We start from the raw sequence: 12,390 nt of genomic DNA on the forward strand, positions 1-12,390 counted from the left end.
CCAACCAAGAAAAAGGAGAAGTTAGGCCTTAGTATTCACGGAAGTGCTAGTAATAATGTCTTGGTAGTTTAAACCTTCTGCTCCATTTCACTTTGTCAGAAGTCTATGACAGACAGCTAGCTTTCTAACTGTATATATCACACTTACAGTAGATAAAACTATCTTCAAGTTTATTTGAAGGAGCAATCACAAGAAGAAAGATCAATGTAGGGTGCTCTAATACTATTACAGTTGTCCCTAGTTATTATAATAAATAATAATTAACAAACAACAAGTATGAGTAATGGGATATAATTAACCAAAAGAAAATGTAGGCTGAATAACATAGCCACAAAGGAAACGCTATGTGTAGGAAATACAGACAGACTCTTATGGATTATTTAGCAAATTGTGAACTTCCTAATGATGGAGTCATGATTTTATATAAATCTTATTTTCAGTTGATTATGAATGTTTGGAATTCTCACTAATGCAAATTCTTAATGGTGTTACTATTTTGCTTAAACTTGGTATTGGTATTTCCATGTTTATCAATCTTGTAAGAGAATACTTTTTCCATTTTCCCTAGTGGTTTGTGGGAAGGGGAAGAAATAGAACACACTTACTTATAATTTTAGGGTGATAATTCTTCATTCTAACCAATTAATGATGGGCCAATACTTTCATTATTTGTATTTATCACTCCTGGGCCCAAGTCACAACATTCAGTTGTTGTTCACCCAAGAATATAGAAAATGGCCAGCTGCTAAATTTTAATCAATTCAGATCATTCTACATTCAGTTCATTTAATATTTATAGCATACATTTGAAACATTACATTTAAGGTATGTGAACACATCAAAAGAAAACAGACCCCTCTGATTTCTTCATATTTCACTGCTAAGGTTTTTAGCTTTCTTTTTATTTTTTTACATAAGCTATGGTGTATGTTTACTTATGATGTTTACCTCTCCAATTAAACATTCTTTTAGAAGTTTTTCTTTTCCCTTTTTCCTACAAATTCATATTTAGAACCTATTATTTTACCCTATTCCCATTTACAAGCTTCCTATTCTTTATTCATAGGTTGTTCAGGGGGTATTGTAATAGTCCCTCACCCCTGGAGTGCTCCTAGTGGCTGTGCAGCTCTACCATTGCATTTCTGCCTGTTTCCACAAACAGGGAGTTTAATAAGTCCAATGAGGCTTGTATATTGAACAATACCCCTCTGGGGTCTACTTTATTCAACCCCAACGGCAGAACATCACATAAAGCTCTCCTTCAGCTCCTCTCATATATACCGGACTATCTTCCAAACTAGCCTTACCGTTTCCCTTCTTAAGGCAGGGATTTCCCACTGCTCTTCTCTGTGAAGGTGAGGCTGTGGTTCAGGTCATCTTCAGGACTTCAGATAGCTTCTCACCCAGCTGTGCCCTTTTACCAATCAGTCCTTCCACCCTCAGGCTATGAGTTCAGCAGGGAGGCCTTCCCCTACTGCTGACTTCTCCCTGGTAATTCAGGGCCTCTGCAAGAGCCTTCTCGCTCCCTGAAGTATATATAGGCAATTCTGCTCTTCTATGAAGGAAAGGCAGCATTTATGCTGGCCCCTTCTCCCAGCTCATTCCTTATTGGCTGGGTGGAGAGGGGAGCCCCACCACACTCTCTCTTCAAGGCTTCAGGTTCCAGGCCCTTAAAGATACACTAACAGAATTTCTTTTAACTGCTGCTTCTTCCTGGGATTCTTTGCCTCTCTCCCCATATCTCCTTAGGCCTTGAGTGTAAGACCACCCCAAATTCCTAAAGGCCAGGTCACATGACAGGAGGACTGACCAGTAGGGAGTACTAGCCTTAAGGGGCAGACTACCCCATCACACTATACTTTGAGTTTGTCATTGATTAATAAATGCAAGCGTGCTGATTTTGTCAATGTTATTTATTACTTGCTAAAGTAACATGGGGATGAAAGGAAAACATTTGCTGATGTGGAAAAAATAGGAAGAGAGATCAAGAAAATCACAGAATCTCATTTCATGATACAGTTGTCTCAGGGGATATAAAGTTCTTCAGGGATAGTGTTTTAAAAGGGAGGGAATGTTAAAGCTTGATTAAAAACTTCCAGAAATTTCTAAATATGTACTGTAGCTGCTAAAAGAAACTAAAAAGAGCTTTTTTAGAAAGGCTTTAATGCTACAGAATGACATATCATACCAGTCCACACAAGCTGATCAGCATGTAGTGGAGGGCTAGAAAGGCACTAAAGCGCTCTGTCTTTTTTGATGGAAGTTGCCATATAAGCATAAAAGTGAGAAGAAACTGAAAGGGAATGTCAGCTTCCTGAAGATGTAGCTACAAATTAGCTCTATGAATGGCAAGTTGAAGGCTCCGTTCTCACAGAATATAATATAATAATAGCAGATAAAAATCATAGCAGATGAAACTGTTTCCACTGTAGTTAAGGCTACACAGGCATTTCCACTGAACTCCATCTTCTTAGGTTGACATTTTCCCAGCTTCTCACCAAAAGTGATTTTTTTTTATGTTTGAACATAAACCTTTAAGCTATTTTTGATTACAAGGAAAGTGAAATGGTTAAACTTTCCCCATTGTTAAAAATATTTCTTATTTTCAATGGACCTAATGCCAAAACAGTTGGATGTAAAAATCAGGCTTGCTAATATCCTTCATTGAGAAGTGTTCCTGTAAAACTATGGCACTGATTTGACAGTGTTATGATCCATTGAAAATCACATTGTGCAGGTGCAGTGCAATTTGAATGGTTGTCTTGCTAAGCTCATAAAGTGTGCAACTAAAGAAAGCCTCACTGTGCAGTGAAATGTTATTTATGACTGCAGTAATGATATAGGTCACCAGAGACCAGGTTTATGTGCTGTGTATCTTGAATGCTAAAAGCTGCACAGTTGGTAATGTTCATAAAATGGGGTTCCATATAGGATACATCAATGACTATAAAATGTATAATACTATGTGCATAGTGAAGCCTGTATGAACAACCTTAACTTTGGCATTTCTTGACTTTTGAGTGCTTAACTGTATAATATTTAATCTTTCTTAGTCTAGGATTTTATTGCAGGGGTGGGGCAGATTGCTGGAATTATTCCACTCAAGAAATACACTAGAACCACTGCTGAAAAATTCTTAACTAAATTACATTTTGTTTCACTGCAACGTTTCCCTTTCTTTGAGCCGATCATTTGGAGCAACTGTACCTACAATCCAGGATCACGCAATGCTATAGCATATAGCCTGTAGTAATGACCTAGGGGACTAATTATATTACATTTTATTTACACAGGCTCCATTGAGTATGAAACTTTCCAGTGTCATTTACACAGGGTTTATATATAATGGCCGATTAATTAACAGGCATTTGCTGAACAGCCAATATAGCTGTGAAAACTTCAGTAACTTTTTTAAAAGAATTGAGAAAAAGGAATGGGTCTAAAATATATTACCTTGGTCATCCACTGCAGACTCACATGGAAAAAGTAGGCAATCTTTTTTTGGAGCATTTGGCTAGCAGGGATAATAAACCCAGAGGACACACCAGGGAAGCACAGAGGAGTAGCAGTAGCCTATTTGTTGAATTTAATTCATACATTAAAAATGACCTAATGAACCCTCCATAATCAGAGTCAGTACTAAATGAAGAAGCCCTGATCTGATTCACTGAAGAACATAGGTCCACCAAGACCCAAGGCCATTAGGTGGCTGCTTCTCTGTGTATTGAAGGTTGCAGATGATTCATTATGGTTGAACAGGATTAGGACAGGTGTTGAAACATAATCAAACATAATTACATCAATCAAAAAAGCATAAAACAAAAACAGTTGAAATGATGAAGATACAGTTTAAAAATAAATAACTTGGCTCTACACAAATTTATAAAGAAGTTGCTCTCTATAAATACATCAGAGAGATAAATACCAGGGAGGGAGAGGAGTTATTTAAGCTAAGCGCCAATGTGGACACAAGAACAAATGGATATAAATGGTCCATCAAGTTTATGCTCGAAATGAGGGTAATAAACTTAACTCACTTGAAGACTGAGCTTGATAAATTTATGGAGGGGATGGTATAATAGGACTGCCTACAATGGCATGTGGCCCATTGGTATCTGCCAGTAGCAAAAAATCCCAACTGCTGGAGATGGGACACTAGATGGGGAGGGCTCTGAGTTACTACAGATCATTCTTTCCCAGGTGTCTGGCTGGTGGGTCTTGCCCACATGCTCAGGATCTAACTGATAACCCTATTTGGGTTCAGGAACGAATTTTTCCTCAGTTTTGGCAAAGACCCTGGGGGGGTTCGCCTTCCTGTGTAGCATGGGTCACAGGTCACTTGCATGTTTAAACTAGTGTAAGTGGTGAATTCTCTATAACTTGAAATCTTTAAACCATGATTTGAGGACTTCAGTAAGTTAGCCAGAGATTGTGGCCTGCAGTGTGCAAATCAGATTAGATGATCACGATGGTCCCTTCTGACCTTAAAGTCTATGAGTAACTCAACAGTGAAATACATCCTCAGAAAGTCAGTCTTTGAGTCTTACTAGTTAGATTTTTTTTCTTCAGCTTCTTATAGTGCTTCTTTTATCTGCTGAAAGCAGCAGTTTTAGTCAATGCTGAGTGAAAAGCAGCGCTTTTTCTCTGATGCATATGAAAACTAAATCTTTTAGGAAACAAGTTGTGCTGAATGCTACGGAGAGATAATTTATCTATCACTTTGCAATCTGTAATGTCATTTTACCTCCTTTTGAGGAAACAGTTTTGGTGTTGCAGCTGTATTAGTCAGCAACATATAAATTAGCCTTTTAATGACGTATGTGACAATTTTTTGACAAATTATGACTTTTGTGAAAGGGAAGTGAAAACAATTCTTGCCAATTGTGAAGTTTTGTTCTGGCTACATTAAAGTCTTGAGGCACGAACATTTTTAAGCAGTTAAATTGCATAGCATGTGCATTCAAATTAGTAAGGCTTAAATCAGCAAGACATTGTGCAAACGTAAATTTTAAAAAGCATTAAAATGATGATGAGTCTCTCAAACACCTGGCCCACAACTACAGAAAATCTTGTGATGAGTATGTTTCCTTTTCTGATTATAAATTACTTACATTGTAATATAATGAAAATAATTTCAATCAATCATAGTCCAGAAAAGCCAACCTGTAGCACTTCAGGAAAAACAGTTGACATTACATTTCTCCAGTCATACGTCATTATGCTCAGATAAACACTATGCTCTACAATAATTACCTACTTTAAATTCTGATCTGTAGTCAGTTCCTGCCCTGCCCAAAATTTCCTACACGCACAAATGGATAAAGTCTCTCTCCTGCCCTTCGCACCAGAACTGAAATTTCTGGACAATGTGAAAAATGGGCAACAACAAGGATCTTGCTTTGTTTGCTCCAATCTATTTTTCAAGTTTAATTTTGTTGTAAAATTATAATCTTATTGAAGTCTAGGGGGGTGTATCATTGACTTTGATGGGCCAAAATTTTGGCTTGTGAAGAGAAGTTAATATTACCTGTTACTGGACTACAATACATCACTTAGTTCAGGGCTATCCATCTCAACTCACACTAGAAGCATCTGGCTCATGAAAAGGCTTGACCATGATGCAAAAATCACTCTCTGGGAATGCAAGCTCTCCCATAATTCCCTGAAATTGCTAACAACCATTTAGCTGACTGTGGAGCCATTTAAATAGCCAGCTTGAAACATGGACTTTTCATCAAGTGAACTGAAAGATGAACATTGGACCATCTAACCACATGCAAATTTCTCCCAGGAGATAGGCATAGTCCTCTGTGGTGTGTTTCAGAACAATGAAGGAGAAAAGGAAATAGATTTGTCTTGGGAAAATACTTGGTAACATCATATTGCCATATAAGGAGTAGAGATGATCTGGAACTAAAATCCCAAGCCTGAATCCCCCCCAAACTTTGGAGAAGTTTTGATTCACATTCACAGCCAAACTTTGTGGTTTTGGCCCATTCATAAGTAATTTTCTGAGAAAACTGAAAACAGGAGAAAATTACTTACAGCATCGCTGAGTCTCTAACACAGAAAATAAATGATATATAGATATATAAACATATTCAGAGAGAGCTGTGTGTGTTTAAGAATTGTTTTAGACATAATTTCAAGAGCCATGGAGTCCTCACCATTTGAAGGGTCTTCTGCACTTCTCAGAGGTACAGGAAAGCATGCAACAAATCTTCTAGTTTTCTGCTACTTTGAGCCCTATACTGACATGTTTTACTACCCTCAGTAGCACAATAATGGGTACCCAGATACCATCACGATGAGCATAGTATAATAAGATTAGGTACAGAGAGAGGGTAAAAAAATTAGAGAAAATATCAGTATTATCATTACAACTGAGCAAATTACTTTTAATGAATCATTTATCTGATTAATTTAGTCTCTTTTTCTGCAATCATAACAACCAGGAGCAGATTGCAAGTTATAATAATAGGAGATATACCTATCTCCTAGAACTGGAAGGGACCTTGAAAGGTCATCAAGTCCAGCCTGCTGCCTTCACTAGCAGGACCAAGTACTGATTTTTGCCCCAGATCCCTAAGGCCCCCTCAAGGATTGAACTCACAAGCTTGGGTTTAACAGGCCAATGCTCAAACCACTGAGCTATCTTCATAGTTTGTTTGTTATTAGGAAGTATTTTTGAGATTTTATTTTAACTCTGTGGATTGATTGTGAAAAGTTATCTGAATAGTCAAATTTGATTATCACTTTTTGTTTTGTTTTACTTGGAGGGAGGGTATATGAGAGGAGGGTTAAAAAATTTTTTTCCTCCTTTAAGAAAATTTCAGTAGTTATAAGTGTCAAGTGGTCAGATTTATTAAGAGTAAATGATGAGCAAGTTGGAACCTGATTCCAAGAAAATCTATCTTCTCACTGATGATTACTTTTGAACATTAAAATGCGTCTGTTTCCTTAAGTAGAGAAGGAACAAGAGCTAGCTAAGACATTTATAATCATGTGGTTATAAAGGAGAGATACAATAGTTTGATTTTGCAAAAAATATCACGAAGGATATTTTGGGAAAGGATTTACAGATCAAAGAGTCACAATATGCTTTCAGTTCCTCTTTGTTCCAGGGATCTCCAGCCATTTATGTGACACGGATTACTTACAGCCAGCAGTGGCCAGCACAGCTGCGTAGATGATGAAATCATCTGTGTCAGGTAAAGAGCACCTTACTCCTATTTGGGCTATTGGCATCACAGGTTACAGCTTGGGGAAGAGGTGAACTGAGCATGCTCAGCAGGGTTGCTGCTCCTTCTCTCAAGCAGGTGATTAGGTAATATCAGGAAGTAAATGAAACTGAGACATAAAGGACCCGTGCTCCAGAAGAAACAGAAGAAAACTTCAGATACAATATGCAAAGTATGCCAATGAAAAATATCAAAAGGAACAGGAGAACAAATTTTATATTCAAACTTCTAAGAGGATATAACAAACAATGCAGAGGAAAAGCATATAAACTAAAATCTATTAATAAATGTACTTAATATCCCCTTAAGTATATATTGAAATAATTAGGGTGTACTTGCATAAGGTTTATGCAGGTTAAGTAAGTATGATAAATTGGTTTCTTGGGGTGAGAAACAAGAAAGGATAACTATGGATCTAACTGCATGAAAAGAAACAGATTGATCAATGGGAAAGAAAATAGTTAAAGAACAGGATATCAATTTTTTCTCATAAGATCAACATGCCGCATCCCTTTCTTACCAAAACTCCTCACACCATCTCTTCTGTAGGTTCTTTTCACATGTAAAAGCCATCTATTATAAGTATCATTATTTCTTGTAAGGTATATGCAACACTGCTCAAATTTCCTCTTTTGGATATGTGTCACCCATATGGTGAATGTATTGCTAAAAGTCACCCATATGGTGAGTGTATTGCTAAAATGAATAAACACTGTTCTTGAATAGTATGGTAATATGGAAAAAAGTAAAACATTGGCACTTTGTTCATAGACCATACAACCACTAGTTTCCATGTGCTAAACCCAAATATTATTACTGTTACTACTGTATTGCACATGACTTATTTTAAGCTTGAGCTGTCCCTTTCATCTGCATCCAATAAATGTAGTCTATCTGTAAACATATGAAGAAAGAGCAGATTGCAGCTATAAATGTGAAAAACTGTCCCATACTAATGTATGCAGGAACACTTATTAAAAATGAATTTCTAGGTATATATTAAAAAGTTAGACCTTGCATTGCTTAATATATCATGATAAATATAAAGTTTATGTCTCATTAGCCACCTCAACACACCAGCAGCTCCTTATTCATCCTACCAAGTGCACTGGAAATCATAAAATATTGAGGGCAATATAGCAAGCCGGGAACTCCTAAATCCCATTACAAAGGAGTTTAACATTTTCAGGTACAATATATTGTTGTAAATATGGAGAAAAAAAAGTATGTCAATAGTAGGGCTGTTGATTAATCGCAGTTAACTCACGCGATTCACTCAAAAAAAATTAATCATGATTAATCGCACCATTAAACAATAGAATACCTATTGAAATGTATTTTATATTTTTGGATGTTTTTCTACATTTTCAAATATATTGATTTCAGTTATAACACAGAATACAAATTGTACAGTGCTCACTTTATATTGTTGTTTTTATTACAAATATTTGCATTGTAAAAATGATTAAAAAATGGTATTTTTCAGTTCACCTCAAACAAGTACTGTAGTGCAATCTCTTCATCATGAAAGTGTAACTTACAAATTTCGATTATTTTTGTTACATAACTGCAGTCAAAAACAAAACAATGTAAAACTTAAGCCTACGAGTCCACTCACTCCTACTTCTTGCTCAGCCAATCGCTAAGACAATTAAGTTTGTTTACATTTACAGGAAACACTGCTGCCTGCTTCTTATTTACAATGTCATCTGAAAGTGAGGACAGGCGTTTGCGTGGCACTTTTGTAGCTGGCATTGCAAGGTATTTACATGACAGATATGCTAAACATTCGTATGCCCCTTGATGCTTCGGTCACCATTCCAGAGGACATGCTTTCATGCCGATGACGCTTGTTAAAAAAATGTGTTAATTAAATTTGTGACTGAACTCCTTGGGGAAGAACTGTATGTCTCCGGTTCTGTTTTACCCACATTCTGCCATATATTTCATGTTATAGCAGCCTCAGATGATGACCCAGCACATGTTCGTTTTAAGAACACTTTCACAGCGGATTTGACAAAACGCAAAGAAGGTACCAATGTGAGATTTCTAAAAATAGCTACAACACTCGACCCAAGGTTTAAGAATCTGAAGTGCCATCCAAAATCTGAGAGGGATGACATGTGGAGCATGCTTTCAGAAGTCTTAAAAGAGCAACACTCAGATGCAGAAACTACAGAATCCAAACCACCAAAAAAGAAAATCAAGCTTCTGTTGGTGGCATCTGCTTTGGATCGTTATCGAGCAGAACCCATTATCAGCATGGATGCATGTCCTCTGGAATGATGGTTGAAGCATGAAGGGACATGAATCTTTAGTGCATCTGGCACATAGATATCTTGTGATTCCGACTACAACAGTGCTATGAGAATGCCTGTTCTCACTGTCAAGTGACATTGTAAACAAGAACCAGGCAGTATTATCTTCTGCAAATGTAAACAAACTTGTTTGTCTGAGCATTGGCTTAACAAGAAGTAGGACTGAGTGGACTTGCAGCTCTAAAGTTTTACATTGTTTTATTTTTGAATGTAGTTTTTTTTGTACATGATTCTACATTTGTAAGTTCAACTTTCATGATAAAGAGTTTGCACTACAGTACTTGTATTAGGTGATTGAAAAATACTATTTCTTTTACAGTGCAGATACTTGTAATAAAAAATAAATAGAAAGTGAGCACTGTACACTTTGTATTCTGTGTAATTGAAATCAATATATTTGAAAATTTAGAAAACATCTACAAATATTTAAATAAATGGTATTCTATTATTAACAGCACAATTAATCGTGATTCACTTTTTAATCGCGTGATTAATCATGATTTTTTTTTATCGCTTGACAGCCCTAGTCAATAGAAAGTTCTGTCCTATAATTTCAAAACCAAGTCTTAGTCACTAAAAAAAATATTTGCCAAATAAAAGGATTGATGCCTATGTTTTTCCTTAACCAACAAGTGATCTACATTGCATTGTTTAAAAAATTTAACCTGATCATTCTGAATTAGAAGTAATGTAATTAAATGGTGGTGTAAAAAAGCTGAGTGGAAACAACATGCCCAGTCCTGAAGTCATAAGTAAGTCCTTACTCAGGTTAAACTCCCATTAAGATTGAATAAAGTCTGCAAGATTGACCCTAATATGTGAATTAGACAAGAACTCTGAGCCACTGAACATTGGAAAATCTAACTTTTTTTTACATTGCTTTAAATAAATGCAGCCAATTGTGTTCCTTGTAAAAGGACATCCAGTTATTTTTACTCTGTTTTTACTTTTAAATTCATCCTAAAATATATCAGTTTTAAAAGAGGCAAGCACTATTAAAAAGAGTCTTGCACATAACAAAAAAAATACTAATGTATTTGCTGTCTCCACATTCCTCACATCATTAAGTGCTTTTGCAGTAACAGCTATCCCCTGTTAATACACCACGTCGGATTAATCAATGCTGTATTGATTTAGAAACAGATCAGTACTGCGTGGGGAGCTTTTCCCCCACCCCAGATAAGTTCGATTATTAGAACTGGAAAGGTCAGAAAGCCCCACAGCTCAATTCACCACTTTGTCCAGAGTGCCAAATATGCTATACAGTGAAGTGTCCAACTATGCAATAATGTCACAATTCACAGTCATTATGAAAGCCCATGTAAAGTACACAGGAGAGTATCTCTTTGGAGTGGGAAGGAACCTGAGGCTGGTCGGAGGGACCAGTTCCCAGGATTTGATGGCAGCTTTCCAAAAATGCCTGTGTAAATCAAAATCTTGAGATATAATAATGTGTACTGCATGCATATATGTTAAGCAATATCAAGGACACATTCGATTCACTCCCATACTATAATGTTCCAGATTATATATATATATTATAAAAAGAACAGGAGTACTTGTGGCACCTTAGAGACTAACAAATTTATTTCAGCATAAGCTTTCATGGGCTACAGCTCACTTCTTCGGATGCATTGAATGGAACACACAGACAGAAGATATTTGCTATCTGAGCTATCAGCTCATCTCAATTGCTTGGCCTCTTCCAGTTGGTATGGGTACTTCCACCTTTTCATGTTCTCTGTATGTATAAATATCTCCTGTCTGTGTGTTCCATTCAATGCATCCGAAGAAGTGAGCTGTAGCCCACGAAAGCTTATGCTGAAATAAATTTGTTAGTCTCTAAGGTGCCACAAGTACTCCTGTTCTTTTTGCGGATACAGACTAACACAGTTGCTACTCTGAAACCTATATATATTATATATGAGTAAATATGCCAACTGCAATCCTAATAATAAAGAGTGCAGTTACCATGGAAGGTATGCGTCCCCAGCGGAGGTGCAGCCTTAGTCTCAAATTAGGCCTTGTGCTATGACCTCGGCAGGATGAAATATTGCCATTCCAAGACACAATTATAGCAGCCTGCAAGTCAGGGATGGGTAATGCTATGCTTGGCTGTCGTTCCTCCAGCATCTTTTTCTGTTCAGATGACCGAAGAAAGCTTGCTAATTCCCATTGCCTGATATGCTAAGGTAAAAGTTTGGAGTAATGCCTCTGGGCTGGGATCCTGACTCTTTACTACATCTTTCTGGCTGGGAATTGAAGCTAAGAAAAACACATCTACTCTTTCACCCACATCCATCCACTATTTCCTCCAGCGCAGAGAATGCATAGCTGGATGAGCAGCCACTTACTGAACACAGAGTTCTGCTTGCGTCACATAAACATACTTATTTGACCCAGAAATGCTGCACAGTGCTCCTATCTCAGAAAATGCATAGGCCTTGTTGCACATTTCAATAATGAATCAGGCCGCTTCACAACTTTCCAACTTGTATGATTTGCCTTATTCACATGGGATTCATGAAGCGCCACCCACTATACTTTTGCCCATTTTTAGGCAGTATCTTTTGCCAGAATCAGCATGGTGAAAATACTTCAGATGTAAAATCAAAAGGCTGACTTCCCATGAATTAGAAGTCAACTGAATTTTTGCTGCAGTGAGAGTTAAGACACAGCAAATGATGTATCAAATTAAAAATATATTAAAAAAATTAAACTAGATTTCCTGAAGGCAGATGGAAAGACCTTGTATCAGAAATATCAAAAATCAGGTTGTAATTGTACTCATATCTACTGAAATAAGCTCTTTATTACATTTTATCATCTTC

General features: G+C 36.8%; 1 protein-coding gene across 1 annotated transcript in view; it reads right to left on the minus strand.

Annotated features, from left to right (window-relative positions):
- The window catches only part of RIMS1 (regulating synaptic membrane exocytosis 1), a 497,623-nt gene that overhangs the window by 325,904 nt on the left and 159,329 nt on the right, over nucleotides 1-12,390 (minus strand). The gene's annotated exons all lie outside the window — the stretch shown is intronic.

This window comes from Mauremys reevesii, linkage group 3 (assembly GCF_016161935.1).
Source record: "Mauremys reevesii isolate NIE-2019 linkage group 3, ASM1616193v1, whole genome shotgun sequence".
NCBI classification, from domain to species: Eukaryota; Metazoa; Chordata; order Testudines; family Geoemydidae; genus Mauremys; species Mauremys reevesii.